The sequence below is a fragment of the Takifugu rubripes genome, chromosome 16 (genome assembly GCF_901000725.2).
Source record: "Takifugu rubripes chromosome 16, fTakRub1.2, whole genome shotgun sequence".
NCBI classification, from domain to species: Eukaryota; Metazoa; Chordata; class Actinopteri; order Tetraodontiformes; family Tetraodontidae; genus Takifugu; species Takifugu rubripes.
The window spans coordinates 517,289-540,215 of record NC_042300.1 but is presented as its reverse complement, the minus strand read 5'-3'; the positions used below and the strand labels follow the sequence as shown (position 1 = coordinate 540,215).

The following is a 22,927-nucleotide window of genomic DNA, read 5'->3' as shown; positions in this document are numbered from 1 at the left end:
AGAAAAAACTACCCTTTAAAAGGTAAAATCCTTGAGCAGGACCAGGCTCCTTTGGGGGGAACCTCCTGCTGATTGCTGGTTTAGACATAAATCATACAAACACATTAATTACACTGAGATATCAATCCTAAAGCTGAGTGGGCCAGTGGGGTCAGAGGTCAGCAAATCAGGTCAGAGCCATGGGGCTGGCAAGACCAGTAGAAGGGTAAGGACTGAGGCAGAGAAGGGGGGGCAAGAGGCACAAAAAGGGTTAGGGTTAGGGTTAGAAAATGTTTTAATGACCATCATCAAAGTCTATCATCCTGGTCAGCGTTCATCACTGGTCACTGCAGCTGGTTTAGAGGTGAGATTTGTGAATATGAGGACCTGTGCAGTGTTCACAGACGAGGGCAGCTGATATGATATCTGTGTTAGAGCTAGATGCTGCTTGCAGGTGTGAGTGATTTAGGATTGTATGGAGCAGAAGTTTAAACTTGACAGTGGACAATTTCTTAAAAGAAGACAGGGAAAGGTGACCTTTACATTAGCATTCATTTATTGGTAGGGCCAGGGGTAAAAGAAAAAGTGGCAAAGTGTGGCTCCCTGGAAACCTGACACAAAACCTGGCATGGCCAATTCTGTGGGGGAAACAGGCCTTTTTGTAAAACACTGAATATGAAAGTGACCAAATCCTATGAGCTTTCAGTCAAATACAACATTTTGAATCCATGGATTATTATTGATTGTTATTGATGCAATATAAAATACAACTGAATTCATTTCTCCACCTCTTTGTCTCACAGATATCTACTACCTTAACTTTTAGAGCATTTTATTTCTTAATCAGCTCATATCATTGTCCACACTGATGTAAACAATAATGGTAATGTGCTGTCATAAATTCATGTGTTAGCTGATTCTTTTATAATCATCTCAACAGAAGCCCTTTAAACCCAAAACATCATTATTATAGATCACAAAGCAAAATACACACTGGCTTGATCATGCAATTTAAAATGAAAATAATTCTCCAAGGAATTTCTTTATTTTTGCTTTCATTTCAATAAAGAGGTGAAGATGATGCAAATACAGGCTCACTTCTAACTGTACCTTGTGCTGTAGAGTGCATCTAGTCTAGTGAATGTAGTAGTGATATAACCTAAAACTGCTGGTGTATTTTTTTAGATTTAAAAAAAAACAACTCTTTAAATCTAGCCACTGTCATGTTACAGTTTAGTGAAGAACATACTTGGACACACTCAACCCCTAATGCTGAATTTAAAAAAAATAAATCTTTTTACAAAGTTGAAACTTGGGCATTTTGCACTTATGCAAAACACTTACCGGTAGCTCTTTTCTTCGAGTTTTCCCCTGCTGAGCAAGTGTATGTCGAGTTTTTCATTATAAACCCCCTGTCCTTTGGAAATAATTACATTTTCTAATTGCCTACTGTTCACATTTACAGATATTTTGACCAGGATTTTCCCAGACTTTCTCATCTCTCTGTCCAGTAAGAATATAAGAGAGCATTTTTCCAGACTATATTTTTATAAGCAAACATCCACCCACCGCTATTGGGGGGTTTTGCTGGCCAATCATTACCCCGCACTCTAAAACTCCTTGGAGTAAAAGGCCAGCTGTGCAGAAGAGCCATCAAAACCATCATAGAGGCTGCGGAGAAAGCTTCAAGATGGCTATGGATCCGGAGGAGGGATCCGTGGTGTAGTGGGCCACTTGGACGCAAGTTGGGGGCTGATCACCCCCGGCTGGGTCACCCGAGCGAGGGTGTTTGATGATCAATGACCCGAAACACCCTATGACCTGGGGTTCATCACTGATGATGCGTCCAAGTAGCACCTAGAGGTGTATTCAATAACTATCATGTCTGGCCTCGCCAGTGACCACTGGGAAAGTCTGGATGACGACCATGAATAGAGTGGCAACAACTGGAGAGACAGTTGACAGCACGGAAAGACGGCAACCGGGGCAGCAAGGGCTAGCACCCCGAACTGCAGTTCCTGTGAAGGAGCACCCAAAGCAAGCTACAAAGAACCCTTCCGAAACATACCCCTTGGGATTCCCGAGGGGGGGGGATGAGAATCCCAATCGGACTGACCTACCGGCAACGACCCCAGCTAACGGACAATCAATAAAGAGCACAGTTTGTTTCTGCGGCAAGGTGTGCAAAAACCCGACAGGTCTTAAAATCCATCAGACCAAGATGGCCTGCCTGAAGGGAGGGAAGGTAAAGCAACGCACAGGGGCAGTGGCCAACACTTCAGAAATAGTGCTCGTCACAGTCCCTGGTCAGATGGAGGAGGAGCCAGGCCCGGAGCCACCCCACAGCGCCCGGAACCTCCAAGCCGCACCAGTCGTCCCGCAGAGTGGAAAATCAGAACAACGTTGGGTTAAGTGGCCTGCCGCCAACAACAAGGAGTGGCTTCAGCTGGATGAGGACATAGACAAGGTCATGGAGACAACAGTGAGGGGAAATGTGGACCACAAACTCCAGGCCATGTGCACCTACATAACAACCATTGGTGCAGAACGGTTTGGGGTGACAGAAAGGCCTGTGAGAAAGGAATCAGCAAGACCCAACCGGCGGGAGCTCAAGATCAGTCAACTGAGGCAGGAACTGAAGACCTTGAAACGGCAGTTCAGAGCAGCAAGGGAGGAGGAGAGAGACGCCTTGTCTGAGCTCAGGCAAATCTTGAGGAGGAAGCTCATCACACTCAGGTGAGCTGAATGGCATAGAAGGAAAGGAAAGGAGAGGGCCAAGAAGCGCAAGGCATTCATCACCAACCCGTTCAGCTTCACCAAGCGACTATTGGGACAGAAGAAGAGCGGCAACCTGACCTGTCCTGTAGAGGAGATTAACCACCACCTCAATATCACCTTCAGTGATCCGTTAAGGGAACAAGATCTCGGCCCATGCGAGGCACTGGTAAAGCAGCCAGAGCCTGTGGTTCAGTTCAACACCACCGAGCCCACCCTGAAAGAGGTCAAAGAAGCAGTGATGGCGGCAAGATCAAGCTCCTCCCCAGGCCCCAGCGGAGTCCCATACAGAGTCTACAGGCAGTGCCCAAACTCCTTGTGCGAGGAAGATCATGGAAGATCATGAAGGTGATCTGGCGCAGGGGAAGGGTCACCACTCAATGGCAGTCTGCAGAAGGAATTTGGATTCCAAAAAAGGAGGATGCAAGTAACATCGAGCAGTTCCGAATCATCTCGCTGCTATGTGTTGAAGGGAAAATCTTCTTCAAGATAGTGTCCCAACGGCTTACAGATTTCCTCTTGAAGGATGGTTACATAGACACCTCAGTACAGAAGGGGGGAGTCCCAGGTGTTCCGGGATGCCTAGAGCACATGGGTGTGGTTTCCCAACTGATCCGGGAGGCAAGGGAAAGCAGAGGCGACTTGGCAACACTCTGGCTAGACCTATCAAACGCCTATTGATCCATCCCCCATAAGCTCGTCGAAACAGCATTGACAAGACACCATGTGCCAGGAACCATCATCAACCTCATTCTGGACTATTACAACAACTTCCATCTGAGGGTAACGTCAGGATCATTAACATCCGCCTGGCAACGCCTGGAGAAATGTATTATAACAGGCTGCACTATTTCGGTGCCACTCTTCTCCTTGGCCATGAACATGAGGTTAAGTCGGCTGAGGTGGAATTTAGAGGCCCCTTGTCAAGATCTGGCACTCGGCAGCCCCCCATAAGAGCGTTTATGGACGACCTCACAGTGATGACAACCTCTGTTCCCTGCTGCAGGTGGCTACTCCAGGGGCTAGAGCGGCTCATCTCTTGGGCGAGGATGGGCTTCAAGCCCGCCAAGTCCAGGTCTCTGGTCCTGAGGAAAGGCAAGGTGGCCGACCGGTTCCGCCCATGTCTACGGTGGAGATGCTGGAACAAAACATCAGCCAGTTTCTCCGCAGCTGACTTGGGCTCCCTCAATCCCTTAGCAGCATTGCTCTGTATGGCCATTCCACCACGCTGCAGCTTCCAATCAGCGGCCTGTCAGAGGAGTTTATGGTCACACGTGCCAGGGAGCTGATGATGTACCGGGACTCCTCTGACACGAAAGTTGCTACAGCAGGAATCCTGGTGAAAACGGGGAGGAAGTGGAAGGTGCAGGAAGCCATTGACAGAGCATAGGCACGGCTGCACATAATATCCTGGTGGGCAATACAGCAGTGGGCCGGGCGGGACTGGGCAGCTTCTCCATACCCCGCTACGACAAAGCCAGAGGGAGGGAGAAGCGGAGTATGGTACAGGATGAGATCAGAGCAGAGTTGGAGGAAGATCGGAGGGTCAAGATGGTGGCTATGTACCAACAAAGCGCCTGGACAAGGTGGGAGCACGCCGAACACCGAAAACTCACCTGGCCGGAGCTCTGGAGACTCGAACCCCAGCACATCAGGTTCCTCATCCAGTCAGTATACAACGTACTCCCAAGCCCAACCAATCTGCAGCGCTGGGGCTTAGCAGCCACTGCGGCATGCCAGCTGTGCAAAAAGAGAGCCACCCTTGAACACATCCTCGGTTGCTGCCCGAAGGCCTTGGGGGACGGACGGTATCGCTGGCGTCACGACCAGGTGCTTAGGACTCTGGCAGACACAGTCAGTGCAGCCATCAACAACTGTAAGTACCAGAACACTCCCAAGCAGTCCATCACCTTCGTCAGAGCTGGGGAGAAGGCACAACAACAGCCAAGTTCCTCCGGAGGGCTTCTCACCACGGCACAGGACTGGGAAGGCAAGTCGACCTGGGAAGACAGCTCAAGTTCCCAGAGCATATTTCGGCCACTTCACTCCGCCCAGATATGGTGCTAACATCAGAGTCAACGAAGCAAGTGGCCCTGGTTGAGCTTACTGTCCCCTGGGAAGACAGACTGGAGGAGGCCAACGAGCGCAAGAGGGCCAAATATGCCAATCTGGTAATCGAGTGCCAGAACAACGGCTGGAAAGCCCGCTGCGAACCAGTCGAGGTGGGGTGCCGGGGTTTTGCTGGCCAATCATTACCCCACACTCTAAAACTCCTTGGAGTAAAAGGCCAGCTGTGCAGAAGAGCCACCGAAACCATCATAGAGGCTGGGGAGAAAGCTTCAAGATGGCTATGGATTCGGAGGGGGGATCCGTGGTGTAGTGGGCCACTTGGACGCAAGTCGGGGGCTGATCACCCCCGGCTGGGTCGCCCGAGCGAGGGTGTTTGATGATCACTGACCCAAAACACCCTATGACCTCAGGTTCATCACTGATGATGCGTCCAAGTAGCACCTAGAGGTGTATTCAATAACTAATTAATAGTAAAAAATACATAAAACACATACAATTTCCAAAAGTAAAATTTAAAAAAATCATAATTTTTACTCTCCATCCTTCTCCCATAATTTTTACTGCTCATTCACCAATAATCAGTTCCAAAATATACATATGGCAGATCAGTTTCTTTATGACTGTCCAACTGCTCACAGTGGTGTCAGAGGAGGTTAGCACAGTTATTTATTTATTTAACACCCCCCCCCCCCCAACACAAAAACAAAACAGTGTTATCAGCATCAGAGATTATTTATCATCATCCTCATCATCATCATCATCATCGTCACGTGATTAAAACCCAACGTGGATGGAAAACCTTCCACACTTTGAGTTCAGTTTTTTGGGGCATTGAACTGTGCATAATTGTGCATGTGATGATAACTAAGTTTATCCTTAAAAAAAAACAAATACATCAAATTAACAACAATGAGGATTAGAAAGCTGATGTCTTTCAACCATTTCCACGGTTCGTGTGAGCTGTTCTACAGAAATTCTTTTCTTTTGCTTTGCATGACGATCAAATGGTATTCGGTGAAAAACCAGAAGATGTCGCTATTTCATTAAAGCCATTAACGCACTTACTGGGTGTCCTGTCCCAATGTCAAAAATGAACCATTTAAAAATCGATAATTCACTCATTCCAGCTGAAATAAAATATACTTTTTGTACTTAATTTTTTTATTTAAATGAAGACGGTCTATTTATATTTCTTAAGGTGAATACATTTCCTCTGCCGTGGTTCAAACTTTTTCTGGTCACTTCATTAAGGAATTATTTCTGTAACCGATTGGAGATCGAATTCTCCTCCCGTTGCTCTGAAATCTGAAAGTTCAGCACACAGTAGATTAGTGATATTTAGATTTTTACCTGGAAATCTTTTCAGCAACATGAGGATAGTCTTGGCCCTGTACAACTGCATTGGCCGACGGTACATGAATATAACAATGGCAACATTAGGAATGTGTCGTCTCAAAACCTCAATGCAGCATCTGCTTGGTTGTAAACCAGTGGAGGATTTTCCTGATAGTCTTAAAGGCAGCAGCAATGTGGCCAAGGCCCTGCAGGGAGGTCTGTGGAAATGCTAAATGTAGCTGCTGCGTAGTGTGGACCAGAGTGTGAATTCAGGCAGACCACAAATACAGTTGTAGTCTCTTGAAGGCTCTGAACAGCTATATTGTTCAAAAGCAGACAGCAAAAGTCCGTTTATAACCCAATAAAGTCAAGAGTCAGAGCTGCAGATATACGTTGTCCGATACTCCGTGAAGGCAACAACAGTCTGGTCCCGGCCCTGCAGAGCTACGCCATCACACACCGCGACTCCGACCAGCAACTCGGAGGTGCTGGGGCACACTAGAGCCGCAGAGTCTGCCACAAATTTACCATATCTTTTAACCCGGGGCCATGGAATAGCGTGCCCCAGGTAATTGGTGCAGGTTGAACCGGTAAGAATAATATCTTGTTTGCCATTCAACTCGTTTGTGTCGCTTTAAACAAAAGTAAATCTTTCAAATGCAACGTATGGGGATATTGTTAATATGAAGTTGGATCGTTCAGCTGATCATTAGGCTGTGCCTTCGGTGATACGCCGTCTATTTTACTTTTGTCAGTGAATTACACGCGGCACCATGTTTAGATAGATAGGTTTGACGAATGAAGCCCATGATAGAAGCCCATATCATCACCTCTTTCTTCCTCTCATTGTGGCTGTTGGTCTTGTTGTTTGTTGTTATGGATCTTCAAGCATCTTGAGGTGGAGGGCTTTGTCTGTCTGCTGTGTTGTTTACCCCACTGCCCTTTTTCCTCTCCATCATCATCATTATCACCACCACCACCACCACCATCCTCATCCTCCTCTTCCTCCTCATCAACATCAAAATCCCCAGTGATGCTTAGTGAAGTCAGATGAAGGACACAACCCTAAACATACTTAACCTCTCTGGTATCCAGTTTGCTTTCTGGAATAAAGTGGTTAAGAAGAGGAGTTATTTTACAAAGAAAAGAACATGTCTTCACAGAGGTGTGGAGATGTTGCAAGTCTTATAAAAAATAGTTTTTTATTCAAAAGTTTAGTGTGAAGAAATAGGGACAATAGAAGTCCCGTTATCTTTGATTACAGCACTTAACTAGCTCCTTCAAAGCAAACGTGCAACACTTACAAGAGCTTCTGAGTTTCCTTCATTTCAGAGTTCCTTCACTTTTCTAGAGGGGAAAAAATGGTTTCATTTCACAAATAATTTTGGCATTACTGATGATCACTTAATCTGTTATAAACTGTCATTAAAATGCTTTTTTTTAAAAAAAAAAAAAAAGAGCTTCCAGAGATTTTTAACTCATTTTTGATCAGGAAAATACCCACCCCCATTAACAATGAGCATCCAGAGAATAGTTCTCACATTCAATCAATACCTGAATCCAAGTGATGTAAAAGCGGTTCTGTCTTATTGCTACTCCAAACAACAAGCAAATAACATGGTGGTGTGTATTTCTTTAGGTATATTTCTGTTCAACTGAAAAAGCCATGCAATGTGACACTCTCTCTACTCTCTGTTTGTTTTGCCACAAACTTAATTTACCTGTTGTTGGATTGGCATTTTGGAGTCTTCATGGTTTGCAGACTGATATTTCAAAAGCATCTGGCCAGCTAAACTCCGATAAATTCCAAGAGTTGGTGTCAACACATGATCTGATGGTCCCTGCTTACGTGTCATGTGTGTGACAAGATAATCTTTGCTCCATCTCCAGGTTGGAGATGGAGCATATGTGTCCTGAGATATCATTATATATTGTTGGCGATATTGTTACCGATGATTAAAAGTTGGCAAGTGCACAGGCTGTGTCCATTTAGTCAATGGAGCTTCACTCCAGCATTGGAGAGCACACATAAAAAGATAGGGATTATTCTTCACACACACACCCACGCTCACACACACCAGCAATTTCATGTGAGAGGACATGAGTATTTTTGTGCTGCAGTTTAAATTCGGACTATTGTCTGAGGAATCTTTTAAGTTAAGTGACTAACAACAAAGTCTGAATTCAGCAGGCCTCTTACATCCTTTTGTCTGATCACAGTAATGGTATTTCTCATATGTACTTTAAGCTGTTCAATGCCTTTAAGTTAGTTTGTAAAGTTCCTGCTTGTCATCGTCACAGTTGCTCCGTTTTCATCTGGAGAACAGACGGAGCCTCTAAGCCCCATGGCTATGTCTCATATCCTGCTCTCCATTTTAATCATCCTCACTTTTTTCTTTCTAATCTCCAATTCCATTTAGCTCCCCCATCCATTTATTTATTCAGAGGTTCACTAGTGCACTGAAGCACCTCACCTCGTATTTAAACCTCACCGCTGAATACATTAAGTAAAAATCATTTACTCTGCTGACCACCAGAAAAAATTCTAGTTTCTCCGGTAGCTGAAGTCAGCTTTCATCACATGAGCACAGTCAGGGAATCAGCCATGTTCTGCTCTTACACTTATAGTCCTAAAATTGTTAATCAAATACATATAAAGAGAATTTGTATTTCATAATTTCAAAACAGCAACATCCAGAGGTTTACAAGAGATATTTTAGAAGCGGCATTAATTAAAACCATGTTGAAACAGAAGCGTCACCACCCAGATGATACTTTCCAGAGGCGATGGTACTTTATTTTATTGACTTCACCAGGAAAACTTTTATTTGTGCACATGAACAGCATTAAAATGCAAACTGGTGTTAAGTTATCATTAGACTTGTCAGTGTTATTTGATCTATTAAACTTGTGTTGCACTGAACTTTAAAGGGAAATCGTTTATTTGAGTAGGTGCATTCAGTATTGCTGAGAGAGAAAGTGGTCGATTTTCAGTTCCATTTACTGGTAGTAATAGAAGATGATTATGAGAAATTGTAGGGTGACATTTACGACAAAGATCAATCACCCTGAGATGCTGCCACTGCAGTAGTAAAGTTCTAGTAAATAAGTCGATAAGAGTCTCAGAATTAGTTTATGGCCTGTGTTTTCATTAATGTTGTGCTGATACAGAGATGCACCCTGCTGGCAGTCCCCTCACTTGATGTTTATGATTGAAGACAAAAAGAAAAGAAAAGCACTTCTGTAATACCCCAGCTTCCATTCATTCCTTTTGTTGTTTTTATGGGCTCTGAGGTGTAGAACTGTGTAAATGTTTTTGAAGTACAAGCTTTTTTGTCTTCCAGACCTACCAAGCATCTCATAAAAAATGAAAATAGAAATCTTTGCAGTTGTGATTCTGACAAAAGGATAACAAAAAAAAGACCTGGCTGATATCATTTTATAGTCTAAATAATCTGATCTGTTAACATCATTCAGACTGTCCAAGTCTTTAATTTAGCACCACCAGGTTTTGTTATGGTGTTAACATTTGTGGTGTTGTGAACCAAATGGAGTCTCGTGCTTTAAAACCAATCCACGCAGCATTTAGGATTCAAGGACTTTATTTGATGTTTCCTCTGCATGAGATGCAGAGCATCAAAATGGTGTTTCTCACATCTATCAGGGTAACACAAAAGTGAGGAACATAAATAGGCGTAACAAGGAGATGTCACAACAACACACCCATCTGGGATTAGGGGGGTAGTGCAACCATCACAGTCTTATGTAGCACAATTTATTGAAAGTGACATTCAACTGCAGCAACAAGATGGTTGGAGAAGGGTCTAGTGTATGTGTGTAACAGTCCATTGCAGAGACTGACATATGGTTCTTTGTGAGTGTGCAAGAGTTCATATCAGGGTTCTTGCATGGGGTACATGTGTGTGAGACATTTTGTACAGTTCTTGTGCAATGTGTGTGTGACAGTCCATAGTAGGATTCATGTGTAAGGGTGTGTGTTTTAGTCCACTTATGGTGAGGGGCAGGTAGGGAACAGTCCTTTACAGCCTCTTTCAGGAACCAAGGTTCACCATGGACTCTGTGCTTCCATGTCAAAGCACTCAAAATGCATAACTCAGGAATAATAAGTGAAAAAATCTTGGGATTTAGGAAATACTTGAAAGAGAACCTTGTTTGCCATTCTTAGAGCCTAGTCTGAAGGAACTAATTAAATTGAACAAATTAAAAATCTATTCCATCTTTCACTGAGTCTTTTAGCCATCTTAATGTACTGAAGGTTCTTCTGATCTGTCCAGACCAAAAATAGCACCTCAGGCCCTTTTCAGCCAGTGTCACCACTCCTCCAAGGCCACCTTGATTGCTAGTGGTTCCGTCACCAACATTGTAGTTCCTCTCTGCTCCAGACAACTCACAAGATAGAAAAGTAGAAGGATGAAGCTTATTGTCATTAACAGGCATCCGTGAAAAGATGGCCTTCACCCCCACATTCGAAGCATCAACTTTCACCACAAACTGAAGTTCAGGATGTGAAGTATGAGGATGGAAGCAGTAGCAAAGCTTCTTGAAGACATTCTTTGTCTTGAGAGACAGGCTGAACGTGGAATAAGTAGAAATGAGAGCTCCTCAAGGCCCACGTACTTTAATAAACTTGTGATAGAAGAACCATTAAGAGCTCATGACTAAGGAGACACTGGGGGACCTGTTGAACATTGTTAATGCGGCTGGATTCATCTGGGGAGAAAATCGTGAATCATCTAGTAGGCAAACAAAAGCATTCAGCATAACCTGAAGGATTTCACTTACAAACACTTAATAAACAGGAGCATTGACTAATCCAAAACAGCATGATAAGGTGCTCATGTGTTGTGGTAAGCAAGCTGGTAAGCATTCCTCAGGCCCAGTTTGGTGAATATTTTGGCCCTGTTCAAGAGTTTGAGTGCACCTGACATGACTGAAAGTTATTCATTCCTCTATTGACAATGCAAGGAAGGAGAGAGTCAATTTTTTACACGCAAAGAAAAACCCGGCTCCAGAGGATGAAGATGGGTGGCTGATTCCAGGTGCCAGTGAAGCTTCAAAGTACACCTTCATAGCCTTAGTCTTTGGTGAAGAGAGGGACTACAGTCATCCCTTAGGAGGATATGGTCCAAGAAATGAATCAATTGTAAGTCAAGAGAGAGAGAGAGAGAGTGCTCTAGTCTTAATGAAGACCTACCTGAGATAGCATGATAACATGGGGAAACATCTGATGTCAACTCAGGTGGAGTGAAAGCGGAAATGTGTCCAAGGGTTAGCTGACTAATGGACTGTAGAAATCTGTGAAAACCAGTTTCATTTACAGGGCTTTTGCCACTGCAGCACATCAGCATTGGACCAATCCAACTGGGGGTTGTGTAGTCTTAATACTAAAGGCTGATCAGGAGACTTAAAAAGGCAAAAGCTCAGATGTTCGGTATGGTAATCAAGGAAGGCTGCAGGTCTGGGGAGCTTGAGAGAAGCTCTCACTGTGGCATAACTTGAAAACCTGGAGTGGATTTTTTTCTGTCCCTCTCTCTCACCAAAAAAACTCTCAGGGCTGGAGAGGTGAACTGGACACTGGATCAGATAGGTTGGAGCTACAAGAACCAGTGGAGGAGGAAAGGCTCCAGTTTTAAACTGGTCAAAAAGAAAGTTGAACTAATTACCAAAATGCCACAATAAATGTTCAGGTCGCACAGTCATTTCCCCACGTCATAGTGCAGAGAGGACAACTGCTCCTCCTGCTGGTGAATCTCCTAAAACTGAGCCTTCAGCGCTGCCAGGAGATCTGGTGAGTTGGCTGTGTCCATTCTGTCATGTTCATACTATCAGGCTCAGTTCTCTGGACTTAAATCCGCACCTCCAACAAAGGTCAAGAACCAAAAAATAGTTTTAATTTGGCAAAACCAGTTTGGTAAATGGAAGGCTTGATAATAAATTTAAAGGGAAAGAATCGCCAGGCAAGAAAAAGTCAATCAAATTTAAAATCGAACACTTAAGCTTGGACGGCAGCACTGGGACAAGACTATTATCAAGACAAAAACTAAGTGGGTACTGGGTACACAATGGGCGAAGGCAGGTTCCACCCTTGGTTGAGTCTCCAGTTCATTGCAGGGCCCCATATGAGCATTTCTGGGTTCAGTACCTTGCTCAGTGGTACCAGAACACCACCTATGTTTTGTCTGCACGGTGGCTCAAACCGAGAACCCTCCACTTCTCAGCCCAGTCCCCAACAGACTGAACTGCCATTACCCACACTAAAAAAAAAAAGCTGTATCACCAACAAATTATTATACAGCATTGACTTCATGAATTATGGATTTTTAAAAATGGTTTCATGCAATCAGGTCTCCATGCATAGCACGCCAGCATTTTGACTGCCTAACACCCCCCAATCTCAAGGTTTCAATAACTTTCCACTGCTGTGTGAGGCTTTAGAGCTCTGCGGCTCTCTGTTCACTTCCTCTTTAACTCTACAGCACCATTACAGTGAATTACTGGAGGTGCTGACAGCTCTGCTCTCATTGACATCACACCATCTGGACTCAGGGTTTCCCCACCTTCTGTGTGACCTGTTAAATGTTAGAATTTGCTGTATTAATATTTGCTGATTTAATGATGATGAAAGGATGATGTAGTCTGGATTCTAGTCTGCTAGACTAGAAAATGGGGTTTGACTAGAATTATGACTACAAAGAACTCTTCAGGAAAGCACAAAAAGTGTCACTCACCACCAGAGACTGTGTTATTTCTGAGCCCCACACCTGGCCCTCCAAAATATATGGGAAATATTAAATACAATAGATGTAAAGAAGGCCTTGAGATAACAGTGGGATGTAACATGCTAGCAGCTAACGCGTACACACTATACAAGTAGGCTAAAATATGTCCTGTTCCCATTGATGGTATTGCCTCTACTTGACAGGTTTTTTTTGGATGCATGAAAAATTGCTCCTAAAATTAGCCATCAGTTTGTCTTAATTCAAAATCCCAAAAGAAATGTTAGTTAGTTTCAGGGTATTTATTACAAAAACAGCATGTCACATTAAGGTGACAATAATTATTTTAATATTTGGTGAGAAATCCTGCTTAAGTGTATAGAAACATGTGTGTGAGACGGTCTATTGTATAGTTCTTGTGTAATGTGTGTGTGACAGTCCATAGCAGGATTCATGTGTAAAGGTGTGTGTTTCAGAAGTGCATAGAATTTAAGGTATAAAACTGTCCCTTTTATAATTTTCATAGTATTTATTTATTCTACAGAAAAACTAAATACAAAGGATTATTGACGCTGTATAAAGACTTGGGGGTTGAGGTGGTTGAGGATGTGCACAGATGCCCCGAAATGGCCTGCAAACAGATGTTTCTGAGTTTGGCATCTGCCGTGTGTGTTTCGTTCAAGTTTTAACTCGCGCACAAAACTGTCTGTCTGTTTTTGGCGACAAACAGAAAAAATAATGCAAGTTGGTTCGCACGTGTGCTGAAAGGATGTGGTGCAAATACGGTTCTGGGTACAGATTGACCACTGGCAAGCCCCCACATGCCCCTACATGCCCCTGGAGCAGCAGGATGATTGAGCCTTTTGTGCCCTACCAGTCATGGAACTTGTGTTCATGCATTTATCAGCTTGGATATAGACTTTAAATTACTAGTTTGATTGATCCCGTAGTTAGCTGCAGTGTTCTGGTCACCATATAACCTATTGTGTTAGTGACAGTGTACGTATACAGCACTATTACTAGTTGCTGTAATTCAGTCACATCACATCTTTGGATTTACTTCTGAAAAATATGCAGAACTTAATGCAGAACTAAATATGCAGAATGAAAAACTGGGAGATGTCTTTTGTAATCTCCTTGTCCTCTGTGTTTTATCTGATAATAATTGTTAGAGCAGGTTTGTGGTTATGATGAGCTTCAGGACACAGTCCGTGGAACTTACTTGGTGACATCTGCATGTGTTGAACTCCTGACCCAATGAGTGATTCTCAGCCTGAGACACTGGTGACAGGGAGGGATTATGCCAGCTGTAGTTTTCTGCATCTGCATGCAGTGTTGTGTCAGAAGGCTAAACCTGCATGCGTTTGCAGCTACGCTGCAACACTGCTCAAATCTAGAGACAGATTTAATTAGACTTGAGGGTCTGAGTGGCTACAATTACATAAACTGCTGACGGGCTGCGATATATCCGATAGCAATGGTGTTGTGTCTTCTGTAAAGCAGTTACAGCTAGGTGGAAGGCCATGTGGGTAACTTTGTTTTTGATTTTTTTACTTTGATTTTTTTAGTTGTGCAGTTTTTTCATCTTTTAAAACCTTGTCATAAAACCTTTTTCACTCTCCTGTATGTGATATAAACATGTTATTATAATGTAAATGTTTAAGTATTAAATACAATTGTCACTTCCAAGAACATTTATTTAAACATCAGTTGCTGCTTTATGTTTTAATGACTGCTGATAATAAATCTGTTTCATGCTTCTGTAGTCTTATATCACTCAGTCGGGACAAATATTCCTAAATATCTAAGTGAATAATGGCTGTAATAAACTCCACTTGCCTGCAGTGAAACATGTTTTTAAGTAATGAGGGCACTTGGTGTGTTCTCATCACTAACCTGCTCTTTGCTAGTCAAAACCCCACAAACGGCAGTCAAGAGTCAGCTGAGGCTTCACTCCAGATGGATGGATCTACAATTATTAACCATTTCATCTACATTTCTATTACTTGATATCTTGACATTGCATTAGCTGAGCCTTGAACTGGCTGAACAGTTTCTCCATGATGCATGAATGAGCGTGCACATGATATTTATGGTTGATGGAAGAGGGGGGAGTTGAATTATTGACTGTCTCTGTGTCTCTGCAGGGCAACTGTTTGATTGCAGCACAAAGCAATGTCGAGGAAGTAAAACTCCTGCTACGCCTGAACCAGAGGTACCAACTCTGCTTCCTGTACACTCTGACAACTCAAACAATTTCACTTAACTCACACAGGAAGAACATTCTGTGGTGTAGTTACTGATGGCAGATGGATGGATGCAAAAACATTGTAGAGGACTGCAACCAGCTGGCTGCCACTGGTTGAGATTGTTTGCCAGGGGCTAACCTCCTGCCTCTCCTGCACACTCACCTGTAGTGTGTTAAGCTGGACTGGGCAGCAGGCGTTCACATCAATGCAACAAGTACTTGTGCTAAGAGGTCACCATGGCACAGGTCGACCAACAGGGCAGAATAAGTAACCAGCTCAACCTTTTGTGTCCTGTTATATACAGTATAGAACACATGTGCACATCTCCACTGAGTTATATGTTTTCTTCTATTTCCTTTCTCACAAATGTAGAGGTTCAATTTGCGTACTTGTATACTCATTGTAATTATGTAATTAATAATATAGCTCATTAAGGATTTCAGTAGGTCATTGCAGCATAGAGGTACAAATTAAAGTTTGGGATGATGTTTATATTCATATAATGAGCCCAAGGTATTATCAGTCTAGATGTAAAGGAGTCTGAAATATAGCGTTGAAAATAAGTTCCTTTTATTTACTAAAGCCCACGCGCTGGAAAGGCTGTATTTCTGCTTAAGAGGACTTAAGACTCATTATTGTATCAAATTAGAACAGGCGGTTAAAGATACTTGCTGGTTTTTGGATCATTTACATTACTGCTTGTTGCTGTTTGTTGTTCTGCCGTCCGCAGCGCAAGATAAAAATCATGTCCGAAGTGATTTCCATTTCAGTGATGTGTTAGAAACCAGCTGAGAAACTGGACAGGATTTATTTATCTTGTCTTTTGTTTTTGTAAAATTCAATTCCTGCAATCTCATTCATCAAAGTGGTCATAGCTCTTTTATTATTTTTGTTTAATTGAGCTGTCTGATTGTGGCGCTGGCTCCTCCTTTCATGGGTGACTCAACTTCTCCTGAAAAGGTTAGCAGGGTTTTGTGCTTTGGCCAGTGCAAGCATCTTCAGAAGCTCTGCGAAGCACACACCTGAAGAGCAGCTCTGCTGTGGGAACATTGCAGATGTCTTAACTTTGGGTAGGTGAAAAGTGTGAGTCACCTGATGCCTTTATTCCAGACCATTTTTCACTCTTAATTTCCCTGCTGCATCTTTGACAGCCCTTGTGATGGAAGTTGTTTGCAGCCGTGTGACAATTACTCACAGCACTATTTTTTGGTTTCTCTTGCCTGTTCTTCTCTGTTGACGTCGTGGTAAATACTGTAAATGTGGACTTTGTAGCTGCCTTGAGACCGCACTTTTACTGAGATTTCCACTCTTATGTTTTCCCCCTTTCTCTTTAAACTTTATATCAACTGAAAAAAAAAGTATTAGTAACTGATTTATTTGACCGTGTCTTAGTATTTTTGACTCTTTGGTTGCCGATAAAAACAAATTAATAAAAATAAACTTCACAATATACTGAATATTGGCATATTTAGATTTAGTTTAGGTTGTGTATTTTACTCTTGTCCAAATGATCTGTTATGGACAATTGACTTTTAGATTAAGATTATTTAGTAGTTTTGAAAAGAACTTTAAGCTCCTTGTAAAACACATGCCATATCCTATTTCTAGCTGCAGCAGTTGCCTTTTTTAACAATCATTTCACAATTTGGCCATCTTTTCAGGCCACAATTACAAACATTTGTGAAATGCATTGTTCCAATTTTAAAATTCTACAGGAGGATCTCAAGGGCTTTGAGCAGTTTTGACATTCCCACAGTTTTTGAAAACCCATCAGTGGGTCCGTCATATTTTCATTTTCAACCTGTGTTTTGCCCTGGAAGCCCGCTCACTTTTCAAAACTGGGAAAAATAGATGATATCAGAGAAGACTGGGAAGCCGCTTTGATGACCGCTTTGATTGGTTTGCAAAAATACATCAATTCATTAAGTCATTGTTTTTTGTAATTTTGTATTTAGTTTTTCTTGAACAGCACTTTGATTCTTTCCTGTTTATACTTCCTGAAATCTTGCTATGCTATGATCACACTCCATGCTTAAAAACAGAGTTTGTCCTCCATTTCCATCTCCACTTGTTGACACTGTTTGCCATGACATAGTTGTAATTATAATGCTGGGTGGCGGCAAGGGTGGGTTGACTGTTGGCCTGTTGCCAAATGCTGGACTTGGGTCCTTGGGGACTAAGCTGGAGACTTAAAGAGCAGAACCTGGAAGAATTAGTGCTTCTTCAGTGTTAGTGTTTTGATTGCTACTTAAATGCTTTACAATGTTTAATAGTATTAGGAGGCGGAACTTCTCATCTGTTCACAAAGGCTCTAAATCACATAGAACATTTTCCTTCTCCATCTTAAGGACGTCAGATATCATATAATGCTTATGGAAAGATTTTGTTTTTTTTAAATAAAACGGCAGGTTATAAAATGGCAGTGTAAATGTGCCACAAAACTGTGGCACTCTGCGTGCTGAAACTGTTATCTGTAAAAACTGAGAATTGTAGATATTGCATTTTGAGCGAATAGAAGGTGTCATTCTGCGCTGCGGGGGTGGGGGTGGGGTGGACAGTGTTACAGGAAGTTTTGAGAGTATGAGCGTGTTTTATTTTTGCAAAGAAGAACTGCAAATAATATTTACTTAATAATAATTTGAAGTTTATAGGAAGAGGACTGCATAACTTTAAGGGTAAAAAAAAATCAGAAAAGGTCACACAAAGGAACAACATTAATTAATTCAATTAAAATTCAATTAAAAGTTGTTTCACTCAAATTTTAAGTGTTGAATTGAAATAAAAGAAAATCAGGCTGATTTTATTCTATGATGTGCTCAAAAACTGAATATTTCTTTGAAAACAATTTTCCCTCCTTTCTTGCTTCATTTGTTTCATTTTTCATAAATGGGGTTTACAATATAGCCTTAACATACAATACATACAATATATGATATAAAATGAAACATAAAACTAAAAGAAAATGAAATAAAGTGATGCAACATATGAAACTTACATATGATACCTGATATTTAGTCAGCAAGCCACGGAGAGGGCGTAATTTGTGAATGCTGCACCGGTGATTTTGTTCCTACTGCTCCTAGAAGTCCTCAATAAAGCAGCAGCAACGAAGGCCAGAGTTGTAAACAGAGCCCTCTTAACAAGACTGTTTGCAATATAACTCAGGCTGAGCCAGTTCAGGTCTGTATAAGCCAAAGACAGGACCCTGAAGTCAATCCTAAAAACTGCAGGGTGCCATTGCAAGGTAGAAAGAACCTGAATAACGTGCTTGTTGTGATTCAAATTTGAGTGACACAGTTCTAAATGAGCTGGAGTCCTTGTAGTTTTCCTTGGAGGATGCTGTAAAAATAACTTGGGAACGTTGTGGTGCTGGATTCTCTGACTCGTTTGTGAGTCAAAAAGGCTGAAAATGATGGATTTGTGGGAAAGATCATGTAGAACCTGGGGCTCCAACTGTAAGAGGACACGTTGCTGTATGTTCTGATGTTCAGCAGCCCTCGAGCCCTGCAGCTGCACACAGCTGATGATTTCAGCCAGGACTATTAACACACACATGTCTAAAGTCACACTCACAGGACAGATGTGTCCCTGCTTCACCCTCCATTATCATTATCTACTGAATACCATTTTCACAGGTTGGGGTTTAATAGTCCTAGCTTATAAAGTGCTAGCAATGAGGCAGGTGATCAAAAGTTGGCTCTGCTCCATATACCCGTATGATGCTGATGTATATTTAAAGAAGTTGGCATGTTTTCATAAATTTGACTAATTATTTCTTATAATGATGCTGATCATACCATTGAAATTCGACAGTAGCCCCTGATGTTAACTTTATAGTGAATATGGCCACCACTTATTTGAAATATAAAAGATCTGTAATGCTTTCCGGCTTTTTGGCTTTTGCAAAAGCCATTTCGGATTCATTTCGTTCATTTCGGATACAGAAGATTATGTAGGTGAGTACACTGCTAAATACACGCTAGCATGTATGTTATAAGCTAGCGTACCGGTATGTTTTACCATGTCCGTGTCCTATAATCCGGTGTGCCTTATGTATGTGTTAAATACAGAAATAGCATCCATAACTGAGACTGCGCCTTATGGTCGCGAAAATAAGATAATTAGCCTGTTAGTAACATGTTTGTTTTCAGTTGGTGTTAGGAAAGCTTAATAGATACTTTGACTCCTCTTCTTTTGATGCAACAATCAGCACCTAGCTAAAGACTGATGCCCAAACAGGAGATGTATAAACAGTGTTCATCTGCCCAATTGTGACCTTCGTATGGACGAGTCATTATAAATAATCTGCTGTTTTCACCACAGAATTCAGCATGAGAAGTATGCAAAAGAACATCTAGAAAAGTCTAAAGCATTTTCAAAACAGGTTTGATGGACTGATGAGGTTAAAACATAAGTATGTGGCCAAAATCAGCAACACAGGGCATGGAACATGAGGAAAATAGCACCTTCCCAACTATTAGGCATGCAGCACCACCTAAGCCAGGCTTTGGGGTGTGCGGCAGACAATGACAAACTAGCATTTCACTGGTAAAGATAGGAATGAATTCAATTAAATTCCAACAAATTCTGGAGGCAAAATACCCAACATCTGTAAAGACAGTGTGGTTGAAAAGTAGATGTTCACATTCACCTCTGAAATAAAAAAATGCTAGGCTCATTTCTTCTGACTGGAATGGAATGTTTTTCAGTTGAGAATGCCTCTTGCTCTGAACTTACTAAATAGAAACTGAGCACCCTTTAAGGTGCATTTGAAGCTGTTCACCACATCCTGCATGATGATGACATATGTCTCTGCTCATGGAAACATCATCACTGCAGGAAGAAACAACACAGACCAACCAGGTCTTACTTTCAAAGTGGTATTGTATGTCCCATTTTACTAAACATCTCATCATAAGTGAGAACATAAAACCATCGCTTCCTCCACAGGCTTTAATCTGATCGGGTTTGATTGAAGTGCACCGCCTGGTCACAACCAACGGAAAATGCAACACTGGGTCTGAACACAGTCGTTCATGTTTCCTGTTTCCTGTCAAGCCGGTACTGTATGGTTGAAGAGAGAACCATTTCAAATGTCACATTCTGCAGAGATGTAACATTTTGCAGAGGTCTTGGCTCCTGTGATTTTCTGATTGTTCATTGTTTATTTTTTAAGCTACATTGGATTAGCTCTGGTGTGGTACGAGAAATTGTTGTGATTAAAATAGAAAATGCTTATACAGAAAACCTCTCTTTGAGAAGATAATTGTGTTGATAAATTGAAAAATTGTAAATTGTAAAGAACAAATTACATACACAATAATAAAAAATGACACAAGAATGCACCAAAAGAGGAATATTTTTATAATGTTATAATTATGCCCTCTAGCTATCAAGCAGTGATTTAGACAGACATGTAGAGGCCATAATTATAACATTTTGAAAATATCCCTCTTTTGGTGCATTCTTGTGTCATTTTTTGTTATTATTGTGTATGTAATTTGAAATTTGTTCTTTTAAAATAATGCTTTTACCAGAACTGCCAGGGTCATCTGTTAGCTCAGGCTGCACGTCCAGTGGCTCACGAGGTGTTTTAACCTGCTGGCTGTCCTGCTGCTCACGTTGTCAGTTACTTAATGAAGACTCATAGGCCTTCTCTTCTCACCTGTCTGTCTTGTAGTTGAACTGAGACAGACCATTAGAAACATATGGAAAATCTCTTATTACTGTTAAACAAAATATACTAAATAGTATTCTCATAAAAAATAGTTTAGATTATTTTAGTTTATTAGGATCCACATTATATCCTTTTTCAGGTCGAGAGCTGAAGAACTAGACAGAGGCGGCTGAAGTTGACATGATTGGGATCCAGCCACTGGGACGCAATATAAATAATGGCTCTTCCAGTTTTGATCACTCCCAGTTCATGGAGAGGATGCATGAATATTACAAAATACAGCCGCTTTTATCCAACTCTGCTACTGTGCCAACTCTGCTACTGTGGTCTAGTTGCAATGTTGGTGGTGAAATTATGGGAAATGTGGAAAAGGAGCTCCCAGTGAGATGGAGTCTTTGACGGGTTGGAGCATCCTCAGGCAGACTTCCTGCTGTGACATCTTCTGCGAAAGAGCTGTGAAAACAAGATAATTCTGCTCTGATCCTTTGGTGCACAATCCATCTCTCACTGGCCACTCTCGTAAAATACTGCTGCAGGAATATTGGCTAAAGGCCAGAACGTAGTCCAGAACTGGAGTCTTCACTTGCAAGAATGATGCAGCTAAGTAGAAGCCTTTTCACAGCAATGGCTTCTGATTTTAGAGCTTCGAGTGTTCACTGTCTCTTCATAGTAGAAAGCCGCAGCTTCCATGCTGCTGGTGAAAATTGGACCTTGGTGTTTTGACTTTTATATCTACTTACTGTGTTATGAAGGTCTGAAATAAATGCAGCCACAGCAGAGTTGTTTTCAGATCACCTAAAAATAGTCAAAACCAAGGTTTCCTTTCCGAGGCCCTGTTGATCAATTCTTAAGAACAGTCTTTGGTCAGCTGCAGTTTCCTTGAGCTCAGCACTGCAGACTCCGTTTTTTGCTGGAAACAGGAAACCTCCCCATAGTAAAATGGACTACAGCTTCTGTCACTGCCACAGTGTATTGGCAGACATCTGATGTGACCTTGGTGACCTCACAGCACAAATGCTTGGCTCACTGAAGGAGAGCTGCCCTCCAAAGGTCTAAACCACTGCAAAAAAGTGTGGAAAAATTGTCTGGAATATTTTTTCTTCTTGAAATGATAATAAGTAGGCTCAATAAATGCATATCATTTCAGATTTAATGACAAGGAAAGCCTACATTTTAGCTTAGTTTTGCCAGAGCTGGAGAACAAAAATAGAAAATAGAAAAAATAGGTTTTTGTTGTTCCATTCTACATATTTTATTAAAATTATGCCTGCTGTATCTTTTTTATTGTATATAACTACCGTATATAACTTAAGAGGTCGATTAGAATTTACGAGGCTATATCACAAAAAGATCTGACCATCAAATCATTCCGTTTATGTACTACACTTGGGTGGTTTTTTAGTTAATACTTGGAGTATAAATGTCTCACTGTGGAGGACACTGAGTATGCTGTCCCATGTCAGTCCCAGTCTGTGTGGAACTAATTAATAGCACTATGCACACACACTCAGCTCTGCTGTAGCCAATGTACACTGCTCAAAAAAATTAGAGGAACACTTCAAAAACACATCAGACCTAAACGGGGGGGGAAATGATCTTGAATACTGATAAAAAGTAGGTGATGTATTAGGAACAAAATGATGCCACATAATTTGATAGAAATGAAAATGATCACCCTATAGAGGGGGGGAAATCAAAGATACCCCAAAAATGAAAGTGAAAAATTGATGCAGCAGACAGGTCCATTTTGCCAAAATGTCATTGTCGCAACTCAAAATCATTCTCAGTAGTTTGTTTGGCCCCCACGTGTTTGTACGCATGCCTGACAACATCGGGGCATGCTCATAATGAGACGATGAATGGTGTCCTGGGGATCTCCTCCCAGATTTGGACCAGGGCATCACTGAGCTACGGTACAATCTGAGGATCAACCTGGCGGCACCAGACGGACGTAAACATAATATCCCAGAGGTGTTCTATTGGGTGTAGGTCAGGTGAACATGGGGGCCAGTCAATGGTATCAATTCCTTCATCCTCCAGGAACTGCCTGCATACTCTAGCCACATGAGGTCGGGCATTGTCGTGGACCAGGAGGAACCCAGGTC

The 22,927-nt window shown here is 42.0% G+C and overlaps 1 protein-coding gene and 1 pseudogene across 5 annotated transcripts in view; both read left to right on the top strand.

The window, feature by feature from the left end:
• The first annotated feature begins 1,838 nt into the window (after positions 1-1,838).
• Positions 1,839-5,267, top strand: LOC115253066 (uncharacterized; annotated as a pseudogene).
• A 1,323-nt stretch (positions 5,268-6,590) lies between these two features.
• fynb (FYN proto-oncogene, Src family tyrosine kinase b) overlaps positions 6,591-22,927 on the top strand; it is a 50,616-nt gene continuing 34,279 nt past the window's right edge. For 2 of the 5 annotated variants that reach the window (XM_029849303.1, XM_011618956.2), the window contains exons 1-2: positions 6,592-6,749; positions 15,044-15,111. The gene's annotated coding sequence lies outside the window, so the exon portion shown is untranslated. Of the gene's footprint in view, positions 6,750-15,043; positions 15,112-16,091; positions 16,229-22,927 lie in introns of those variants that run through there. The other 3 variants (XM_029849305.1, XM_029849304.1, XM_029849306.1) reach the window with 3 other exon arrangements.